The 23,948-nt window shown below is 41.8% G+C and overlaps 1 protein-coding gene across 10 annotated transcripts in view; it reads right to left on the reverse strand.

Annotated features, from left to right (window-relative positions):
* PLEKHA5 (pleckstrin homology domain containing A5) overlaps positions 1-23,948 on the reverse strand; it is a 262,176-nt gene that overhangs the window by 162,480 nt on the left and 75,748 nt on the right. Inside the window, exon 1 of one of the 10 annotated variants that reach the window (XM_024992611.2) lies at positions 775-2,118. The exons of the other annotated variants lie outside the window; for them this stretch is intronic. The gene's annotated coding sequence lies outside the window, so the exon portion shown is untranslated. Of the gene's footprint in view, positions 1-774; positions 2,119-23,948 lie in introns of those variants that run through there. 10 annotated transcript variants of the gene reach the window in all.

Here is a 23,948-nt window from a genome sequence, read left to right on the forward strand (position 1 = left end):
AATAATCACAAAACATTTTAAGATTATCTGCCCAGCAATCACTGTAATATGAACTCAAGGGAAGTAAGAAGAGCCCCAATTGGCACAATTACTGTACTCACAACACTTTTAAAGCTAATTCAATAACTAAAAACAAATTCTAAATATGAATCCTGAATAACTGCAACATATTTTACAGTGTTAACAAATTCATATCATTTTTAGAGTAGTTTTTAAATGATCAATTACATTATAAAGCCAATTTATTTTTGAACCACCTATGTAAAAACATGGACAACAGAGCCTCTCGTTCTCTTTAAAGAATTCTTGCTCTTGTGCTGTTACTTTATTAGATACAGTTTTAAAATGCTTGCTTTTAGGCTAAATTCTTACCACTGCTTTATTACATATAGTTTTAAAATGTGAAAGTAAAAAAAAAATGATTAATTTAATTAAAATCTAAGAGCAAAACTGTTAAACTGTCCACCCAGACAAATCCTGAATTCCCTCAGCACACAATTCTGCTAGCATTATTCAGCACCAGTGAGCAAATGAAATCTGTAGAGAACACGGAGGAATACCATCATAGCAATTCACAAACTTGTCACCTCAGAAATATACTGAAAATATTTCAAAAGAGCGAGATATGGATAGCAGAAACAATTTTTTCCCAGTCTGAGCTAAGTTACTTTGCTACATAAAGCTACAAGTTAGTATAAAAAATGCAGAAGATACAAGTAAAGACAGAGCCTTGCTAGGAATTACAGAATAGAATAAAACAGCTAGTTAACTCACCAAACAGCCTCTTGCTAACAACTTCCACGCTCCTCTTTGTCTCAGGCCTCTGGTTTCCAGAGGCAGATTACATGCACTCTGACAGAGTGATGAACAGGGCACACGGGGACCTCTTTTCTGTTCCTGCCACTAGAAGAAAACTGAACCACACTGCAGCCTCCAAGAATAAGTACTCCCTACGAGCATGCTCAGCATCTAATTTAAATGACTGGGTATTTCACGTCGGCATGTGACGGCCTACTTCCAAGCAAACTCCGAGAGCCGCAAATTCAATTGAAGATCATTAACTGCAATAAACTGAACAGAACCACCGAATGAACATTGATTTGTCTTTAACTTCATGATTTTTGCGGTTCATTTAACCTAATGTCACTGTAAATGATTATTTTTCTGTTATTCAAACAAGTCCTTAGGTTTCAATTATCACATTAGCTATATCCACATGAGCATCCAAAATGCTGGAATGAACTGGAAACTTCCAGATATCCAGGATGTGATCCCCCAAATTTAAATGTGACCACTGATGAATTAAGCAAACTTTGAGCCATTCATGTCACTTTCTAACCTCTCATTCTGTCCTCTTGTCTAGGCCCTAAATAAAATCATCTACAAACTTATCCAGCACTATTTTCATTTCTGATTTGGAAATGTCAGTAAATATCAGTAAGCTGGAATGGTCAGCATCTTTATTAAAAATGTCTACTGTATTCAAACTACAGCAGATAAGATTTTTCTCACCTACAGATTATACATTACATAACAGATTACATGCTTATATAAAACAGGCCTCACCCAAACGTTGATAGAACTTTAAATAGGACTTAAAAAAATTTCCCCCCACATATTCAAGAACAATTTTTACCAAAATACCACACAACCATACACACAGAAATCACCCAAATAGTTCACATATGTATGTTTATGTCATCAAATAGCTCATTTGCCCGGTTTGCTGGGTAAGCTGCTGCAAAGACCATGCAGTTCTACATGATGGAAACACGGTCAAGAGGCTTATCCTCTGCTCACTGTGACCATTTCAGTCTCCTAGACACAGAAACCTAGCAAGCGGATACAACCCGATCAAACCAACCAGACGATTCTTGACTGCCCACTTCCTATTTTCACCCTGGGCAGACAAGCAAAACTAGGAAGTGCCTATACATTCGACATACACCCACCCTGGGGAAGCAAACCACGGACAGAGTGGGGCTGACCTGTCTTGCGATGGGCCCCTGAGGTAAGGTATGATTTCGCTTCCTTCACAGTCCTTTTTGGTTACTCCTAGCGCTTACTGATTGTAAACCACCTGTGTACCTCCCCAACACACCAAGGTCTCATTCTGTGAACAGTAGCCCTGCCTCCCTCCAACCCCCACCCCCAAATTAATGTGGAAGGCTTGGGAAAGTGAGAAGGCATAGGAAACAGACAGATTCCATGGCAGTAACTGAGGCAAGGTCCCTCATACATAGTGGGACAAGATTTGTAAAGGTTCAGAGAGGTTATATAAAATAAAATGTTAAAGTTTAAAAAAAAAGAAAAGATCACAGGGAACTGTTTACGGAACCACGTGTAGTTCCAATGTTGCTGTTGTATAGTCGCTCAGTCGTGTCTGACTCTCTACAACCACATGGACTACAGCCCACCAGGCTCTTCTGTCCATGGGATTTCCCAGCAAGAATACTGGAGTGGGTTGCCATTTCCTTCTCCAGGGGACTTCCCAAACCAAGTATTGAACCCTCATCTCCTGCACTGGCAGGTGGATTCTCTACTAATGAGCCACCAGGGAAACTCCTGTAATTCCAATACCTTTCTAGAAAATAAAGGTGTTAAGTTCAAAGAAAACTGCCAACACACCAGTTTCTTTGGCATTCTACCAAAGCAACTCATTCTTACTGTCAAGGAAAATTCAGTAGGTACAACTGCAAGGTCTGTGGGTCTACGTAAACATTCTATCTTTAATGAAAAAGCACAGGAAGTAACGGAACACAGAACAAAAGCAAATCATCAAGAAGTGTCAATATGCCTACGTTTCGTGTACTGTTATGTCTACTAAGTTTTATGCATTGTACATGTCAGGGTGAGGGCTCTGTAGAAAGAGGAGGTTACCTAAAATACTCAAGGAAAGCTCTCTGTGATTGCTGAATGAGAAAAAGTTCTTCACTGAAAACCAGCAAACAAACAAAAATCAACATATGAGACATGGTACAAGGCAACACAGAGTGGAGATAAAAAAACGAGGACTGTCTCTCTCTCCAGCAGAGATTAGAGACGATAAGGCAAGAAAACCAGTAACTAAGATCAGATCACCATGGCAGAAGAGAGGTGCCTTCATGTTCTGGAGTGTTTGGAGGGAAGACAGAAAGAATTCTGAGAAGGGAAATTTAGAAAAGGTTTTGCAAGGGGGTGAACTTCTTAGATAAATACTAAGGATCTGGATCAGAAAGGGGAGGTTAGGAAGAAGGAACACCCAGTTCAGGGACGGGGAAGGACAGCAGCGTGTGTGTGCTTAGTCGCTTCAGTCATGTCCAACTCTTTGTGACCCTATGGACTATAGTTTGCCAGGCTCCTCTGTCCACAGGATTCTCCAGGCACGAATACTGGAATGGGTTGCCATTCACTTCTCCAGGGGATCTTCCCAACCCAGGGATTGAACCTGTATCTCTGTGACGTCTACCCGCATTGGCAGGTGGGTTCTTTACCCTGGGAACCAGTATGGGGATCAGAAAGGGTCAACACTGGATGAGAGAAGAGGAAAAAGCAGTTAATTATTCTGAGATGGTATTAATACTTGTCAACAGATGGCAAGGAGCATTCTATACAGGCCATGGAATTATCCAGGCCAGAACACAGGAGTGGGTACCCTTTCCCTTCTCCAGGGGATCTTCCCAACCCAGGGATCAAACCCAGGTCTCTGGCATTGCAGGCAGATTTTTTACCAGCTGAGCCACAAGGGAAGCCCAAGAATACTAGAGTGAGTAGCCTATCCCTTGTCCAGTGAATCTTCCCAACCCAGGAATCAAATCTGGGTCTCCTGCATTGCAGGCGGATTCTTTACCAACTGGGCTGTCAGGGAAGCCCAAAGGAGCATTCGACACCCTGCATAATGGAAGCACTGGGGTCATGTAATGTGTTAAAAAGCAGAATGAAGCAGTCAACTTTGGAAAGACAGGGAGATACAAAAAAAGGGGGAGGGGGGTAAAATTGGCATTTTTTTCCCAGCACATGTATATCCCTTTTCAAATGTACTTTTTGAATTCTGCCATATCACTGAATAGATCTTCAACCTGAATTTCCTTGCTCCTGCATATTCAACCTCAGCATTTTGATTTAAATCTGAGGTCCTCTTGTAATTACCTGTAACCTTTGATTTTCACCTAGCAGTCCTGTATTTTTTTGTCTTTTAAATCTTTCTGTCTCATCACTCATTCTTTAACTGACTTGCTCATTACCCTTTCTCTACCTACAAAACGTGATAAAAACTTTCCCAAACGCTACCCCAAAAAGAACGGATGAACCTGTAAAAGTTCAACAAAAGACAGAACCTATTTCCATGATGACTGAGGAGTAACCTCTGAAGACTGTACACGGTCAGAGTGTATTTCACTGCATGAACACATGTGAGGTTGGATGGACCGTGCTGTGTAATAAACACACCTGGCATTCATTCCTAAGCACAGGGAGGGAAGGACAGGAGGGACAACGGAAATCAACACATGAGCCCTTTATTGCAATCTGTCTCTTTTTTTTTTTAAACCAGAGGGTCACATCAGAATCATTTCGGTAGCTAAAAACACACTCAAGCACGTGCATCCAGGGTCCAGAAATCTTTCATTCTGAACATATTCAGTGCTGGGGCAGGGCAGACATGAATAAGATGCTCCTACATGATTTTGAGGTTCCCCTGGTTAAGAGCCACTGTTTGAAGTACCCAGGAGGTTACAGGGTGCTAAATGTTAGTCACTCAGTCGTGTCCAACTCTTTGTGACCCTGTAGACTGTAGTCTGCCAGGCTCCTCTGTCCATGGAATTCACCAGGCAAGAATACTGGAGTGGAGTGTCCATTCCCTTCTCCAGGGGATCTTCCCGACCCAGGGATCAAACCCAGGTCTCTTGCATTGCAGACAGATTCTTTACCATCTGAGTCACCAGGGAAACCCTGAATACATAAAAAATTCAGAGACAATGATAGAGACAGAGAAGGGAGTATGTTAAGGATACAATAATTTTGCATGATTTACAAATCAGTTAATATCTGAGCAAGATTGGCAGGAAGAAAATGAAGATGTTCTGGTACAAAAGGGCAGATGGATACTTCAGAGGATTCTTTACAGCAAACAAAGGAACAATGTGGGCAAGGCAGAAAGCCGGAGAAGATGCATACAGTGTGGGGAAAGGCAGTTCCCCCACATGCACAGCCCGGGGGCAGCAAAGCAGCAAGTAGCCAGCTAGGCACATGTACAGTTTATAAAAGACTTTATGAGTAATCCGCTTCCCTGGTGGCTCACAGTAAAGAATCTGTCTGCAGCGCAGGAGATCCGGTTCCAATGCCTGGTTTGGGAAGATTCCCTAGAGAAGGGCACGGCAACCCACTCCAGTAACTTGCCTAGAGAATCCCATGAACAGAGGAGCCTGGCTGGCTACAGCCCATGGAGTCGCAAAGAGTCAGACATGAATGAGTTGGTCATTGATATGAGAATTAGAGAGAGATTCCAAAGGAGTACAATAAGGGAAGGAATGGAGAGAAAATAATAAATTTGAGAAAACTTAAGGACAGAATCTACAGGATAGGGTGTACGAATGGATGGAGGGTGTCAAACAGATGGAAAACTAGAGCACAACTACAAGGCTTCTGGGGGAAAGTAGGAGTGGTGCGGGAACTGACTAAGCCGGAGAAGAAAGATGCAACAGACAGGTGGAAGGGTTGCCTCTCAAGGGAGCGTGAGTCCAGCAGGAGAGAGGACAGGAAGGAGAGTTAGTTCAGTGTGAAACAGGGGAAATGAGTGTCCTGACAGCTACCTGGTGATATCTACTATTGATTGATAGAAATACACGTCTGGGGTTCAAAACAGAGATCAAGGTCAAAGGCACAAATCTACAGAAGAAGAAAGGAAACTGGATAAAGAACCTGAGAAGGGAGATCAGAATGGGAGAACCACTCATGGAGGAAATAATGAGGAAGGGTAATAAGGGGGAATGGGCTTCCCTAGAGGCTCAGACAAAAAAGAATTTGCCTGCAATACAGGATATCTGGGTTCGATCCTTGGGTCAGGAAGACACCCTGGAGAGGGAAATGGCAACCCACAGTATTCCTGCCCGGAGAATCCCATGAACAGAGGAGCCTGGTGGGCAACAGTCCATGGGATCGCAGAGAGTCGGACATGGAGTAACTAACACTTTCACTTTTTTTCAATATGGAGGGATCCAAGGAAGGGAACTTTAAGGAAGTGGCCAGACTGTCAAGGACAGAAGGGTCTGTAGAGTAATGACTAGAAAAGGTCAACAGATTTATCATAGAACATCACCACAAACCCCATGAACACTGTTTTAATAGTACTGTAGAGATGAAAGTCAGCTTAGGAAAGGCTCAGGTGGGCCTAAGTAAGTCCTAAAGAGACTTAATAACAAATTTTTATTGAGGGTTTACTTTTTGCTAGACACGCCGCTACAAACTTTACATGGGTTGTATCATTTGCCCTTGCAATAACTTTACTCTAAAATCTCAAACAGAGATGAGAAAATGAAGGCAAAGAGGTTTGTTAATTGTCTTTCCCAGGCTCACACAGCTGGAAAGTGGTACAGCTGTGCTATGATTCCCTAGTTTTGTGTCCACCAGAACTTTGTTATACTAACTCAACTGTTAGGATGCTTTAAAAAAAAAAATAAAGGCAACAAATAACACAGGATGTGACAAACATAGTTTCATGTAACATTCACAACATCCCAATGCAACAGATCTGATTACAATTCTACCTATTCTACAGATCTGGAGACTGAGGCTCAAAACACTTACCCAATGTCACAGATATTAAGTACTAGAATTTGGATCCAGATTTTGGACCCCCAAGCCCACAGTCTGAATGAGTTTTAAAGAGCAGTAAGCTTATGAAGGAGGTAGAATTATTTAAAAAAATAATTTTCAATAGCTGAGGCAATGTCGAAAGACCTAGTGGAAGAGCGGAGAGTAACTGTGAAGATAAGAACTGATAGTAAAGGGAGAAGCAAGGACCATGAGGCAAAGAGGACTAAATCAGGTTCTGTTCAGTTATACTGAAGTTAAATTTACATTCATAAAACTCATAAAGTGCACAATCCAATGGCTTTTAATAAGTTTATAAGCCACGCAACATCCACTTTTTTTTAATCTTACAAAAAAATTTATCTATTTATTTGGCTATACCACAAAGCATGTGGGGTCTTACTTCCCCAAGCATGATTAAACTCTTGACCTTGCATTGGGAGCACAGAGTTTTAACCACTGGGTTGCCAAGAAAGTTCCTGCATCCACTTTTAGAATATTTCCATCACCTCTAAAAATTTCCTCATGCCTCATTTGCAGTGAGACCCCACCTCCATCCCCAGCCCCAAGCAACAGGCTCTTGAAGATGAGAAATAAGCCATAAGTTAGAGAACAGCCACGGGCATCAGTCACCACTTCCTTCTTTGGGACAAACTGAAAACAAAATAGAACAGTCTATACATCATGTTGGTAAAAGACTCCTATTTATATTTTACTGCATTCCTATTCAGAGATCATCAGAGGGTATTAAAGGGAAAAAAAGCAGAAGCACTGTGATTTTTTTATAATATGCAATCTTAGTAACTAATACAATCAGAATTTTTTTCCAAATATATAGCAAGAAAGTGGGACCAGGCAATGTACATTGAGGAAAAAAAAAAGTAACAGAAAGAATCTCTACAAAATCTGGGCCATTTATCTCCAAAAGCCTTTGGTAAAGGAATACCTTCTGCACAATAATTTGTTACTGTCTGACAAAAGAATTGTAAATTTTAAAGCATGTTTTCATAAAATAAACTTAAATATCCCAGTGACTTTTACTGCAGTGATAAACCCTTAGCATCTACTTACCATGTGGCAAGATAATGAATAGACCTAATTATACATTATTTTGGCATTCAAGCTGTCTCCTGCTATAGACAGTGCTTAAGACTATAAGGAAGTCTCTCCTGCTTTACTAGAAAAACAAAAGTGAGTGCAAAATTTTGCTTCTAAATAAAGATATAAAAGAAAAACATGTTTCAAAATATTGTATTGTGTAAAAAAAAAAAAAAGAGAGAAAATCAGGGTGGGGCAGAACTGTTTCCTGCTTTCCACTAAGAGACACAGGAGTATTTTTTAGTAACTCCTGCCCAAAATGAGAATAGTCTATTTCTTTCCATACTGCCTAAAGACTCATAGTCAATTAGTTACAACATTATCTTAAGTATCACAGAAATGTGTAACTTCAAAATAAACCAATTTGTTCCCTTTGTTCATTCATTCATTCTGCAAATACTTATTTATTTAGGCTGTGCTGGGTCCGAGAATGCAATGGCACCCCACTCCAGTACTCTTGCCTGGAAAATCCCATGGACAGAGGAGCCTGGTAGGCTACAGTCCATGGGATCTCAGAGTCAGACGCGACTGAGTGACTTCACTTTCACTTTTCACTTTCATGCATTGGAGAAGGAAATGGCAACCCACTTCAGTGTTCTTGCCTGGAGAATCCCAGGGACAGGGGAGCCTGGTGGGCTGCTGTCTCTGGGGTTGCACAGAGTTGGACACAACTGAAGCAACTTAGCAGCAGCAGCAGCAGGGTCTTTGTGGCAATGCATGGGTTCTCTAGTTGTGATGCACAGGCTTAGTTGCTTTGTTGCATGGGGGATCTTAGTTCCCTGACCAGGGATGGAACCCATGTCCCCTGCATTGGAAGATAGATTCTTAACCACAGGACCATAAGGGAAATCCCCAAATATTTATTTTTAATTATATTTTTATTTGGCAAATTTGACTTATTTGTAAATTTACAGTGCATGGCATGTTACTTTGATACATGCATACATTGTACCATGATTGCCACTGAAGCAATGCTTATCAACTCACACCATTACAATGTAATATTATTGTCTATATTCATTATACTCACAAATATTTATGGAGCATCAACTCTGTGCCAGACACTGTCCTATACAGCAGGGATACAGCAGTAAACAGGCCTGTACTCTCACAGAGCTTACATTCTCATGGGAAAGAAACTCAATTTGTAAAGAATGTACCATATCCCCTCAGGATCCACAGAGAACTGGTTCCTGAATTCCCCATGGACACCAAAATCTGTGGATGTTCAAGTACCTTATATAAAATTGTGCTTTAAATCATCTCTAGATTATTTATAATGCTTAATATAATGTTATGGTTGTTCAGCCACTAAGTAGTGTCTGACTCTTTGCAACCCCATGGACTGTAGCATGCCAGGCTTCCCTGTCCTTCACTATCTCCTAGAGTTTTCTCAAACTCATATCCATTGAGTCAGTGATGCCATTCAACCATCTCATCCTCTATTGCCCCCTTCTCCTGCCTTCAATTATTCCCAGCATCAGGGTCCTTTCCAGTGAGTCAGCTCTTGCATCAGGAGGCCCAAAGTGTTGGAGCTTCAACTTCAGGAACAGTCCTTCCAATGAATATTCAGGGTTGATTTCCGTTAGAATTGACTGGTTTGATCTCCTTGTAAATGCTATGTAAATAGCTGCCGGTGCAAGACAAATTTAAGTGCTGTGTGTTTTGGAACTTTCTGGGATTTTTTCCCTGAATATTTTCTATCCGTGGTTGGTTGAATCTGAGGATGCAAAACTGTGGATATGGAGGGCTGACTACAAGAGAGAGGGAGAGGGTTATGCCATGAACTAATATAAGTGACTGAGTGAAGGATGGATGGTCAAGCAAAGTCTCGAGGAGGTGACATTTAAGCGCTGGCTTAAATAATGGCAGAAAAGAGGGGAAAGAAATCCAGACAGAGTGGACAGTGCGAACGTTCCAAGGCCCAGCATAGCTAAAGAGAAGAAAGAAGGCCCCGGTGACTAGAGTGTGATGAGTGAGGGGAAAGCTGAGAGATGAGGCCTGAGCTGTCGCAGGTCCACTGGTGTTGGATTTATGAGGCAGAGAAGGGACTCTGGGTTTTATTCTATGTGCTAATGGAAAAGTCACTCCAAGCCTGTGATGTGAGGTGATTTGTGTACATTTTAAGAAGACACCTTTGGCTACAGCGTGGAAAATGGATGGTAAAGGGTCAAGAGGAGAAGCAGGAACAGCTGAGAGGCCACTGGAATTGTTGAGGTGAGAGGTGATGGCCAGACAGCTGGGAGGTACAGCGGGGGCTGGGAAATACTGGGGTGCTGTCTGGGACGGGGAAGTGTCAACAGAGCTTACTGACAGCGTGGAGGTTGGGGGTCAGGGGGGAAGTGAAGGAAAGACAGAAATTAAGGACAGTGCAGCACTGACATTTTTTTTCTGATTGTGTCCATTAGATGATACGTGGTGAGGTCAGTGTATGGAGAAGTGAGCAAAGGTCTGGCTGGAGATGAGGGCTTATGAGTGACTGGCACATGGTGTGCAGAGGGCCGTGGAAGTGAATGAAGTGACACAGGACAGACGCCACGCGTTCGTGAATCCACAACGCCTACCACAGATGCCTGGGATGCTGGTGAAAAGGCCAGACCCTTACCCTCGTGGAGCTTATACTCTTAGAGAAGGCAAATACAACCTAAAGCATAAGTACACTGTGTGGTATGACAGGGCCTTTCCAGGTGCCTCAGTGGTAAAGAATCTGCCTGCCAAGCAGGAGAACTGGGTTAGATCCCTGGGTCAGGAAGATTCCCTGGAGGAGGGCATGGCAACCCACTCCAATATTCTTGCCTGGAGAATCCCATGGACAGAGGAGCCTGGCAGGCTACAGTCCATGGGGTTGCAAAGAGGCAGAACTGAAGCAATTTAGCAGACACACGTGGTATGACAGAAGGGGTAAGTGCTATGAGAAAAGAAACAGTAGAGGAACTGGGAGTGTGGCTACGATGATGGAGCTAAATGGGGGTCAAGGTGAGCCTCATTTAAAAGATGAGGTGTGCATGAAGGGCCAGGCAGACGAAGAAGGCAGCACTAAGGCCCCTAAGACCTAAAATAAGAATCACTGATGTATATGAAGGATGGCAGGGCATCCAAAGCGACTGCAGCAGAAGAAAAGGAACCAGAAAGGAGCGTCCAGAAAGGCAGCCTGAAACCCAGAAGCATGTGATCTCACAGAAGCCAAAAGTGGAAAGGATGTCAAGGGCCGACTACACTGAATGCTGCCAAGGGGATGAGTAAGATGAGAAAGAAGAGATTCTTAATGCTGGAAGTGCAGTGCGGAGCCAGCAGAGAAGGGAGCTGTTTCTATGGAAGGGCAGGGCAGGAGGTCTAGGTGGCAGGGGGCATATTTACTTCTAACAGTAATAAGACAGGTCCTTGGGACTTAACCAAGGATTTAAACATTTTAATAACATCAACATCATCAATCAATTTTGGACTCCAAAAAGCCCATTTTGCCTATTTTCTCATTCTGTTATAAACCACGAAGGCACAGTGCTGAAGAATTGATGCTTTTGAACTGTGGTGTTGGAGAAGACTCTTGAGAGTCCCTTGGACTGCAAGGATGTCCAACCAGTCCATTCTGAAGGAGATCAGCCCTGGATGTTCATTGGAAGGACTGATGCTAAAGCTGAAACTCCAATACTTTGGCCACCTCATGCGAAGAGTTGACTCACTGGAAAAGCCTCTGATGCTGGGAGGGATTGGGGGCAAGAGGAGAAGGGGACGACAGAGGATGAGATGGCTGGATGGCATCACTGACTCGATGGATGTGAGTTTGAGTGAACTCCGGGAGTTGGTGATGGACAGGGAGGCCTCCGATTCATGGGGTCACAAAGAGTCGGACACTACTGAGCAACTGAACTGAACTGAAAACAACAGGCAAACAGTAGGTTTTCTTCCTGCTTTGTAAGACCCTCTTGCTAGTTGCACATTTAAAATTTTTTCAATTTACTTTTTCTCCTTCTTCCCTCCTATTCATTTGTCCATCCACCTCTCTCTTCTATCATTTAAAAATATGTACCAGTGTCTACTATATACAATAAGACACTGTACACAAAGTCCTAGTGCATTTTAGAAAAGTTCGTCTTCTAAAATAAAAAAAACTTCCAGAATAAGCATCACTTCTGTAGAAAAAATATAATTAACCAGTATATCAACAATGATGATAAACTGTGATCTTCATTACTAACTCACTAAAATGACACGGGGGATTAGGTTAGTTATTTTAATGTTCTTTTGGAAAAATTACATCTTGTGACTCAAATACTACATACATTTAACAACATGTATGATTTTAAAGTCTAATGACCTATAACAAACTCTCAAATCACCTGTATGTGGTATTTTAAAACACGTGCTTGAAATAGCAGATCCCTAAAAAAATTTAAATCAGAATTGACACATAAAATGTAATCTGTTGATAAATGAACAAAGACAGAGACTTTTCAAGGAATTTAAGAAGGGGTGACAAGACCTCACGACACAGAAACAAAATCCTATTTTCAAGAAACTAAACGACTCAAGGTCATGGAAAAGATGTGACTGTTGTTTTCGAAAAATCATCTAGACGCATAGATACACTTGAGTCGTCTCAATTAGTGGAGGTAAGGCAAACACCAGATGCTCATTAGGCAAAGTTACATAAACAGCAACAAAGACAGAAAACAAGATGCTGAGAGCCAAGAGGATACTCAGTAGGAATGGCTGCATAAGTTAAAGTGTTAGTATCTGTAACTGTGGAACGGGTCACGCGCCTATTAAAAAGAACAGGGCAGGGGACTTCCCTGATGGTCCAACGGCTAAGACTGTGCTTCCCAACCCAGGAGACCCGGGTTTGATCCCTGGTTGGGAGCTAGATCCCACATACCACAACTAAGACCCCGAGCAGCAAAATAAATAAAAGTTCAAAATTTCTAAAAAGAAACAAAAACCTAAACCCGAAAAAGAACTGGGCAAAACCGTGCCCAGTCCTGGCACGTGTCTGGTACATGTATCGATACATCGTTCCAGAAGCGGGTGATGGGCACAGTGAAGGCTGGCAGCCCGGGTGATGTGACTTCCATGGTTTACTTTGTTTCCCATGGCATCTATCACACAATTACAAAGAAAAAAGGAAATCAGAAATGCAAGAAGAGATGGGAAGAAGGGAAAATGGAAAGGAAAACAAGAGGAGTCGGAACAAAGTGACAGGTACGTGGGTGAGCAGTGTGGGGTGGAGAGGTCCGGAGTGAGACGCCCCTAGACACAAGCCTTAGTCTTGCTACCCTGTTCTTCAATTCCCTCAGCTTGCTCAAACTCATGTCCATTGAGTCAGTGATGCCATCCAATCATCTCATCCTCTGTCATCCCCTTCTCCGTCAGCCTTCAATCTTTCCCAGCATCAGGGTCTTTTCTAACGAGTCAGTTTTTCACAACAGGTGGCCAAAGTATTGAAGTTTCAGCTTCAGCATCAGTCCTTCTAATGAATATTCAGGGTTTATTTCCTTTAGTATTGACTGGTTTGATCTCCTCACAGTCCAAAGGACTCTCAAGAGTCTTCTCCAACACCACAGTTCAAAAGCATCAATTCTTTGGCGCTCAGCTTTCTTTATGGTCCAACTCTCACATCCATACATGACTACTGGAAAAACCAACGTTTTTGAAGGACCTTTGTTGGCAAAGTAATGTCTCTGCTTTTTAATATGCTGTCTAGGTTGGTCATAGCTTTTCTTCCAAGGAGCAAGCGTCTTTTAATTTCATGGTTGCAGTCACCATCTGTAGTGATTTTGGAGTCCCCAAAAATAAAGTCTCTCACTAATAAACTAATAAAGTCTCTCCTAATAAACTGGTAGTTATTAATTTCAAAGAATACTAGAATAACTTCACCTCTATGTCTTTTCTTCTTTATGTCATAATCTAAAAATGCTGTATGTGGTATAAATTATTTTCACTAGTTTAGAAAAGTAAACATTTTAATAATGACCATAAAGACAATCCAGTAGAAGGAAGGCATGTGGCTGGTCCTATCAGAAATACATCACATCTGGCATTTCTTATTCTCCCTGCATGTGAATACCTAGCATCTTGTCCTCAGTCATCTGACCCTGACCCCTCAGCTTTGTGCTTCTTTCCCAGAAATTTCATTTTTCAATTTGTCTGCAGCATATCATCTAAGACTAATAAGTACCTGTATCTCGTCAAGTCATCCTGCAATAGATAGGTATCACTTGAGGACATACTGGTGGTTTTTTGTTTTTTTTTTTTTTTGAGGGGAGAGGCATATTCTTAAGACTACATTTTCATTTTAAAAAAGGAAAAGGAAAGAAAACTTCACCATAAACCAGAATAAATTTCAAAGTAAATAAAACAGTCTTCATTTCCAATTCAGAGTAAGAAATTGATCACAAATTTTAAATTGCTTTTTCACAGTAACATAATCCAGTCAACATAATGTTTGCATTTATCTTCCCCCAGGAGCCCCATGTGAAGCTCATGGATTATCTTAATAAACAAAGTCTTTGCCTAATGAAACATTTTTCTCGTGAATCTTCCTATATTCAGTCCCTCTTCTAATTATTAAGACTTTTCTTCTAAAAAAGAATAGAAACACTTAACACTGTACCTTCAGTCATGTTTAGAAGCTGACTTACATACTACAGTCCTTGGATTTATGCATTTAATCAACACTACAGAATCTAATCTTGCATATAAAAGTCTAAAATCTAGAGCAGAGGTCAACAAATTTATTCTGCAAAGTTTATCAGATAGTTTAGGCTTTGTGGACCACACAGACTAGGTTACAATCTCTGCTGCTATAGTGGAAAAGCAGTCATCAACAATATGTTCACGAATGGACGTGGCTGTTTTCCAATAAAACTTTATTTACAGAAACAGGCAGCAGGCTGGATTTGGTCCACAGGCCACTGCTGCTACCTCCTCATTTAGAGCAGCAATTAAGTAAAATGTGCATGACCATCTTCTCATAGTATCTACTCTTTTAAAGTTTAGTGACTCATGTCTCTGACCAACAACTGGTGGGTAATTTTACTTATTTAACGATTAGGATAACTGACTTTACTAAATTATTCTCTATCCTTATTGATTCCATCTATATTCTTCCCAATATTTAATTTTTCATAATTTTGCACTTTAAATACAACTTGTCTAATGATTCAGTATTTCCTCATGAATCATATTTTCTAAAATTTATCATTTTTATTCCTTTGGAATCTCACCAAATTACCTGTGAAATGTAGAAATGTCAGCACTTCTCCACAAATGAAAGGTCTTATAAAATTCAAAAATAAAAGAAGCATTTACATGTTTCCAATGGCAACCCACTTCAGTATCCTTGCTTGGAAAATCCCACTGGCAGAGGAGCTGGTAGGCTACAGTCCATGGAGTCACAAAGAGTTGGACACAACTGAGTAACTTCACTTTCTTTCTTTTCCTCTTTGTTTAAGAAAAAAAAAAAATCAAGGCAATGATTAACAAAGATAACCTTTTAAGGAATGATAGCTGGCCTCTAAGACAGCCAAGGATCCTCACCTCTTGGTACTCACACCTTTGTATCACCCCCTTCATTGTCTGTCTTGGGCTCCAGGATGGCTCGCTTTGGACAAGACTAGCTGCCATGTCATGAGAGCCTCGTCATGAAGCCACAGGGGATCCTCCTCATTTGATTAGGTTACAACTGAGCTTATTTTGCAGAACTCTTTTGGTTAGTGGAGCTGCAGTTGCTAAACAAGCGTCTCCTGTCTTGCAACCGGATGGATTTAGAGGGTGAGACTGATATCAGTAAGAAGCAATTTGGCTGCACGCTAGTGATGACTACTATGCCACATTTGTTCAGCAGTAACTTGACACTTGCTATGTGGAGAGCTGTGTGCCAGACGATCAAGGTGGTTGGATTTCTAGTCACACAGGCACACGACCCACAACAGCTAAATTGAAAAAACAACCCTTACTTCACTTCTGCTCTTGTCTATGTGAATCTCACTGTTTCCCAGGGCAGTATTTTTAAACCCTGGTCTGACCTACTAGAGGATGATGAAAATGGAGCCGAAAGGATGCCAACAGCACTTTTAAATAAAGAAATGAATTTGTATGTGAACAGTGGTTCATGAAATAATATGTATTTCATTTTTTAAAAAAATAATTTTATTTATTTATTTTTGGCTGCACTGGGTCTTCACTGCCTCTAGGGCTTTCTCCAGTTACAACCCAATGGGGCTACTCTCTAACTGCGGTGCTGAGGGCTTCTCATTGCAGCGACAGACTTCTCTTTTGTGGCACATGGGCTTAGTCACTCTGCAGCACATGGGATCTTTCCAGATCAGGGATTGAACCTGTGTCTCCTGCATGTAGGTAGATTCTTTACCACTGAGCTACCAGGGAAGGCCAATATGTATTTCCTGTTGTGCATAATGTTCACAAAAGTTTAACACCAGTGACATAAAACACCAAACGTGTTAACATCCTAGAAGACTAACGAGTCTCCGTACTCTGCTGGTTCTTCTCGCCATTTCCAGCTCCTTTTCTGCCTGCTAGCTGAAAGCCTGGGTTTCACTGTGCATTTTGTTTTCATGTTAATATTTTTAAATTTCTGTGGAAATCAGCTCTGGCCAGTTGCTTCTTCCTCACCTCCATTCTGTCCATCTCGAGGGTTGAGAGACTGAAGTCCCTTCTCCTTGGGGACATCCCTTTTGAAACATGCTCAGTGGTCCTCTCCAAAGAGTAGGCAAGAAAGAAGAGGAAGATCACAGAGGGAACTTGAAATGACCTTGACATCACTGGGGTTTCTGATTAAATGAATCACCTTCATTTCTCCTTTGTGCTAGAAACACTTAGAAATACTGGGCATTAAGCTGATCAATGAATGAATGAATTTTTTTAAGGCATTTATTTCACCAACTAAAAAATAAATTTATCCAATCAACAGATAGTTCATTAATGTATCTGTACTGCTTCAAGAGAAAGGTGTTATTATCCATAGGGAAGTTGTCCTAGCTTTAAGGCAGTACTTCTACCACTAAAAATATAAACACTAGAGTCAAACATTTCTTAAAACTGTCTAATAGGAGAGAGGATTTCAAGAGTATCCCGAAATGAGACAAAATGAACAAAAAAGCTCAGGGTGATGGTTCTACTGTGCACTGGTGGTTTTCTTTCTAACCAAAAGGCACAGTGAAGCTTCAGAAAAGCTCTGGAAAAAATGATACTAAGAGTAAGAATGAGCTGATTAGGAATTTCTAAAAAAAAAAACATGCTACAAGGGGAAATGGGGAATCAACATGTTGTAACCAGATCTCAAGATTTAATAAGAAAATGGATTGATGTCTTTGGAAAAGCACAGAACAGCAAGTAATCAAATTCCTTGAGAATGAGATCAAGAAGAGAGGGTGGGCACTAAATCACAAAAAAAGCCCTAATGAAAGGAAAGTTCTGGCTCTTTCTAAAAGCCCCTTTTCTAAACAACATTCCCGATTTTTCTCAATTATTCAAATAGCAGTTCTTTTTCATGTCAATACAATTTTAGCACAGTTATGTCATCCTAGTCCCATTGCTGGTCCAGACAAAGCTCAAGAGTATGTACAACAGTCTGTTTACTAGCCTAACCAGCACAAATATGTTGACATCTGCCAGACTCCTTTCTCTGACCCCCTCCTGAGTTCCAGACTTGCATACCTGGACTGCCAGCCTGACATCTTCACCTGGCCCACTCACAGCCATCTCAAACTCACCCTTTACCCCAAACCATCTGTAGATCTCGAATCATCAATACACAGCTTCACCCCACCCTCCAAAAGTATGAGCCGTTTTTCTCATTTTAAAACATAAAAATCCTGGGCCTTCCCTGGTGGTCCAGTGGCTAAGGCTCAATGCTCCCACGACAGGGGGCCCTGGTTCGATCCTGGTAGGGGAACTAGATCCTTCATGCCACAACTAAAGATTCCACATGCAGCTAAGCAACGTGAAGCAACTATGACCCAGGACAGCCAAATAAATAAATTTAAAAATATATATATACATATATATTAAAACACACACACAGAGAGAACCTCCAACCAGCTGCCTATGTCACAAAACTAGAAATTATTTCTCCCGTGTGATCTAACAGTGTCATCCACCCTCTAACTTCTCTTTCTAGAGGGTTGTCTTTCTTCTGTCTCAGCTGCATGCATGCGTGTGTTCTCAGTGGCTCAGTGGTGTCCAATTCTGCGACCCCATGGACTGTAGCCCACCAGGTTCCTCTGTCCATGGGATTCTCCAGACAAGAATACTGGAGTGGGTCCCCATTTCCTCCTCCAGGGGATCTTCCCGACCCAGGGATCGAATCCATGTCTTTTCTGTCTCCTGCACGGGCAGGCGGGTTCTTTACCAGTAGCGCCACCTGGGAAGCCCCTGACTCGGCTGAAATTCCCTAACACATCTATCACCTTCGCACCTTTGGACAGAAGCCATCACTTCTTAGCTATTCCCCTTTTCTCTAAGCCTCGAGTCATTTAATTCTCTATCCGGCATTCAAGTAATACACACAATACCATTCCCCTGTTTAAAACCTTCACTACTTGGGCCATATGGATCCTGCACCATAAGCCCAGGCCTCGCCCACTCCTCCAGGCGTTCGGGCAGCTGCCAGACCTAGTGGATCTCTGCAGCCTAGAAGGCTCTTTCCTGGGAAACTAACTCCCTCTACTCATCCATCCAGTCTCAGCTCAAATCTTTTCAAATATGCTTATATATGCATGGGTATGAGTTCAACATCCATCTCTCCTCTACGCTGGCAGCTGCAAAAATTCAGTGACAGTATCTGTTTTCTTCATGATAGTGACCCCTGAAGCCACCAGCAGACTTGGTGTATCACAGAAGCCCAGTAAATATTTCTTCAGTGAAAGGACTTTCTTTTAGATTTATCCCTGGAGAAGGAAATGGCTACTACCCACTCCAGTATTCTTGCCTGGGAAATCCCATGGACAGAGGAACCTGGCAGGCCACAGTCCATGATGTAGAGAAGAGCCGGACGTGACTAAGCAATTAACACTAACATTTTTCAGGACAGATTTTCTAGCTCCAAGTCACCCTTTAAGGAACTGCCTCATTTTGTACTGCTTTGTGTAAAAACAAAGATATTGTTTAAGACCAAAATAAATAAATTTATCTCACCATTAAAATTATGCAATGCCTTTACATATAAATTATAAATGTAAATACTCGATCACAAAATAAGAAATGAATGGGTTCAGCTCAATAGTCAATGAAGTAAATGAAGTAAATTCTTAAGAAAATAATCTCAATGTCTAATGTATTATAATCAAACCTTTTGCTGTTGGGGATTACAAATTTATTAGTGCATTAATTTCGTAAGTCTTACCTGCAATATAAGACCTTAAAGATAAACGAACATTGAAGATTGTTATAGCTATTCCATGGAAATATGTACTCTAGGTTGGCTATTACCAGAAGCATCAATAAAACTGCATAGTTAGAAACACCATTCCTAATATGATTTGTTTCTAAAATGGTACTGAACCCATGATATGAAAAACCAGATCAACAGAATGCTAATATTTTAAGGTGTTTACATCCTTCCCATATTTTTCTTTCTCATCCATTTATGATGCTGAAAGTAGTCTTGCTATACTTTCAGAATGAACACACCCACCTGAAGACAGATTTCACTTAGGAAAAACATGTATTAGGATATGACGAGAAAGAGAGGAGAAAGATTACTGGGGCGGAAGGTGGCAGGGAGGAATGGCAACTTTAATTTTCCTTTCTAATTTTACTTCAAAGACCTGATGTTCTTAATACCAAAATAAAATTCTGTTCCAGACACTTTACTCTTAGTTCTGCTCACATCCGTGCTTAGCAACCTAGCAATGTTTCAACCTGCATATGCATGAGGTGGCCACAGTCTTCTTATTACCCAATTGCTTGAATTTCTGCCATTTTTCATCACAACTGTGATGAGACTGCTGGTGTTCTGACAGGGTACAGACCCAAATGGTGCTCACTGCTCAAATTAAAATATGTAAGCAATCTGACAAAGAATCTTTGAAAAACAAGCAGCCATCACTAAGTACTCTCTCAGAGGGAAGACTTCTCAGCACTGACTAGTCCAGAACAGACCACAGCTTTAAACTCTGAAAATGTTCCAGTCCCACCTTTATAAAAAGCTTGTTCCCATAAAACTTGTATCTATTACTAGTCTTTCCCTACTTCTCTCCATTTAAAAGCATTAGTTTGGGGGGTTTCCCAGGGGGTGCAGTGGTTAAGAATCTGCTTGTCAGTGCAGGAGATGTGGGAGGTGTGGGTTTGAGTCCTGGGTCAGGAAGGTCCCCTGGAGAAGGAGATGACAACTCACTCCAATATTCTTGCCTGGGAAATCCCAAGGACAGAGAAGCCTGGCAGGCTACAGTCCATGGGATCGCAAAGAGGCAGACAGGACTAAGCCACTGGGCATCCACTGCACCCTTACCAGACTACAGTATAGTATAAAAGCTCTAGTGTGGGAGCATTGAGAACTTATTGACATTCTCCCAGGGCAGTGAAGAATGAAATTATAGTGAAGGTGAGCTGGTCTAATTTTTCAACCTTCTATTTCACTCTAAAATACTTTCATTTGAAGATACCAGTGAATTGGGGCCCATATCTTCATATGCATGCTCACAAGCATGGTGGCCAGCAGTCCACTGACTCTCACCTCCTGAGAGTCAAACCCTACCTCTAAGGCAAGGTCACTGAAGACACTGAGGTCTCTCTCTTGTTCTCTCTTGAATCACTCACACCATGGGGAAGCCAAGACCATGATCTGAAGAGCTGTAGCCTCCCACCAATCAGGATCAACTTGGAGGCAGAGTCAAGCCTCAGACAAGCCATCAGGTGATTGGAGCCCTGAGCAACATCTTTACAGCACTCCCCTAAGAGATTGAGCCAGAACCCCTTCCCCACCCTGGCTAGGTCACTTCCATATTTCCTGACCCACAGAAACTCTGAGATAGTAATTGCTTATTGTTTTAAGCTGCTGAGTTTTGAGGTCATTTGTTAGGCGGCAAAAGAGAACTAAGGTAGAGGGGGATTCCCTAGTGGTCCAGTGATTAGGAATCCGCCTTGCAGTGCAAGGAACACCAGTTCAATCCCTGCTCCAGGAAGATTCCACACACAGCAAGGAAATTAAGCCCACGTGCCACAACTACTGAGCCTGTGCTTCATAACAAGAGAAGCCACAGCTACGAGAAGCCCAAGCACCACAACAAAGAACAGCCCTTGCCCTCCGCAACTAGAGACAGCCTGCGTGCAGCTATGAAGACCCAGCACAACCCAAAAATGAAAAAATAAATACATCTTTGAAAAAGAGAGAGAGCCAAGGTATACAACATTTCTTTATTTTCCACCCATCACATGTACAACCCATTTGCAGCTCAGCAGGCTTAGAAATGTTAGATGCAGACAGGAAACGCTTTGCAACCCAAAACAGAGGCAAAATCAGATCTAGACACATCGAAAGCATGCTTTTTGGAATTCCATCTGAAAGACTTCACCTACGTATGCTATTACTGCTGTTGCTGCTGCTGCTCAGTCACATCAGTCGTGTCCGACTCTGTGCGACCCCATAGATGGCAGCACACCAGGCTCCTCCGTCCTTGGGATTCTCCAGGCAAGAATACTGGAGTGGGTTGCCATTTCCTTCTCCAATGCATGAAAGTGAAAAGTGAAAGTTAAGTCGCTCATTCGTGTCCGACTCTTCGAGACCCCATGGACTGTAGCCCACCAGGCTCCTCCGTCCATGAGATTTCCCAGGCAAGAGTACCGGAGTGGGCTGCCATTGCCTTCTCCGATGCTGTTACTACAAACACCAAAATTCTGCTATACCAGATGAGGTACCTTTAAAGTACTGATAAAGATTGTCATACAGAAGATGTTCGTCACATGGCTGACAAAACAGTGAACGAATAAATCCAGCAGGGACTGGAATAAATGGATGATGCAAAGGCTGGGAAGAGCCGCAGCACAGATCTTTACAATCACTTGTTTGCAATGTTTATTTCAACCACCAGAGGGCAGGAATAGCATGTTGTTCTTTGACCTACTAATACCTAACATAATGCCTAAAGGGTGTAGTAGGAATAAAATAAAAATTCTGCACTAATGGAGGGAGAGAGAAGGGAAGATATGCTTGCGTGGAAAGGGATTAAATCTGACTATAATGCCCCCCAAAGCTTCTTGGAGTGTGAGCTGCACTAGAATACAGGACTTCATATACTAATTAGTGATAATTTGTAAGATATATAATTTGACACTAATTCATAAGAGGTTTTTTTCTTCTTCTTCTGTGTCTTGAGGCATATGGGATCTTAGTTCCTCAGATCTTAGTTCCTCTGATCCCTAGGGGTCGCACCCTGCAGTGGGAGCCTGGAGTCTTAACCACTGGACCACCAGGTCGTTAATCAGTCACTCATTCATGTCCGACTCTTTGAGACAGGACATTTATAGGACTTCCAGGAAAGTCTCATAAGGGGTATTTTAGATAGAGAATAAAGTAAAAAAGCACGGACGCTGAGAACATCAGACTAATTTCAAAGAACACACGACCAGAGCATAGGGCCCGCCATGCTCCTTTGTCCACGGTATTCTACAGGCAAAACTACTGGAGTGGGTAGCCATTCCCTTCTCCAGCGGACCTTTCTGACCCAGGGATTGAGTCCGTGTCTTCCACATTGCAGGCAGACTGTTTACCATCTGAGCCACCAGGGAAGCCCAAGGGAGTGTGGACAGGGAGTCAATTTCAATCTAACCTTTTTCCTCTTACTTCTTTTCTTCTACCTACTAGTTAGAAATTAGTATTCTTCTTTTATGAAATGTCTCCTTCCTTAGAAAAAAGTGAATTTAATGTATTAAATTCAGGCACATTCTCAGCTACCCACAGGTGACTGTAATCTAACTTTCTTTTCCTATGTAACCCAACAAGCAACAGCGTGTGCCCGGGAGGAGCTTCTTTCACTGCAGATGCAGCCAGAAGTAAGTAATCACCCTCCCTGTGACCAGCCTCGCTAACTCAACCCAGAGGCCATGTGTCATAATGCCCCCAGAAATCAGATGGCCACAGCAGGTACTCTCCAACTGCCCTACTATTTCTAATGTTACCTTCCAGTAAGAAGTTTTCACTGGATTAAATTTTAAAATATCCATCCTTTTCTACTGAATCGGAAGCTTACTCCTAATGACAAAATTAGCAAAACCGTTTTTCTTTTTCTTAAAGTTATTTAACTTAGCAGGAGTCAGGGAAGACTTCATATTTTATTTTATGGAGCCTCTGGCAAATTATGTTGGTTTAACGCTTTACGGTCTGATTCCGAGATCTCAGATTTATGGCTGGCAAGAATAGTTATAAGTCTATAGAGACAGGTAAGGAATAAAACGGAATCCCAACATTTCAAACGAATATCCTTGCTGAAAGAAGCTAAAGGAGATAAATGGGTTAACCCTTGATGAATCTCAAAGGCATTAATAAAACTATCCCATCTCTTCAACTACAACAAAAAAAAAGTTACATGGATGTCTATAATAAAGATCAAACTGTCCCAAGAATGACCATTATGAATTAGTTAATGACAGCAATACTGGATCTAGATCTGTGGGGCAAATCTTCCTGATAATAATTGGACAGAGAAAACCATTTAATTCTGTTCAGTGTGGGCCTCTACCAAACTGCAAACCCCTGAATCATTTGCAGGATTTAAAATAATGTTAGAACATAGATTTAGAGGAACGAGAGACTCTTTGAGCCTCAAATGACAGAAAATCCAATTCGAAATAACATAACTTGAAAGAAGGGAATTTAGTGGCTCAAAAAATTGAAAAGTTGAGGAGCAGATTCAGAGACTCAACTCAAATGATAAAGGAGTGTGTGTATCTGTCTGTCTCAACTCCCTGGCTCCCTCCCCAGCTCTCAGAGACTCTCCTCCCCTGAGGATAGTGGTGGGTTTACAGCTTTACAAGCTTGGAATCCAGCAAAAGAGTTTCTTTCTCCAGAGCTTCGGGAAAGTCCCAGGGTCCAGTCTCACTGGTCCAGT

The sequence above is a fragment of the Bos taurus genome, chromosome 5, assembly GCF_002263795.3.
Source record: "Bos taurus isolate L1 Dominette 01449 registration number 42190680 breed Hereford chromosome 5, ARS-UCD2.0, whole genome shotgun sequence".
Taxonomy (NCBI): domain Eukaryota; kingdom Metazoa; phylum Chordata; class Mammalia; order Artiodactyla; family Bovidae; genus Bos; species Bos taurus.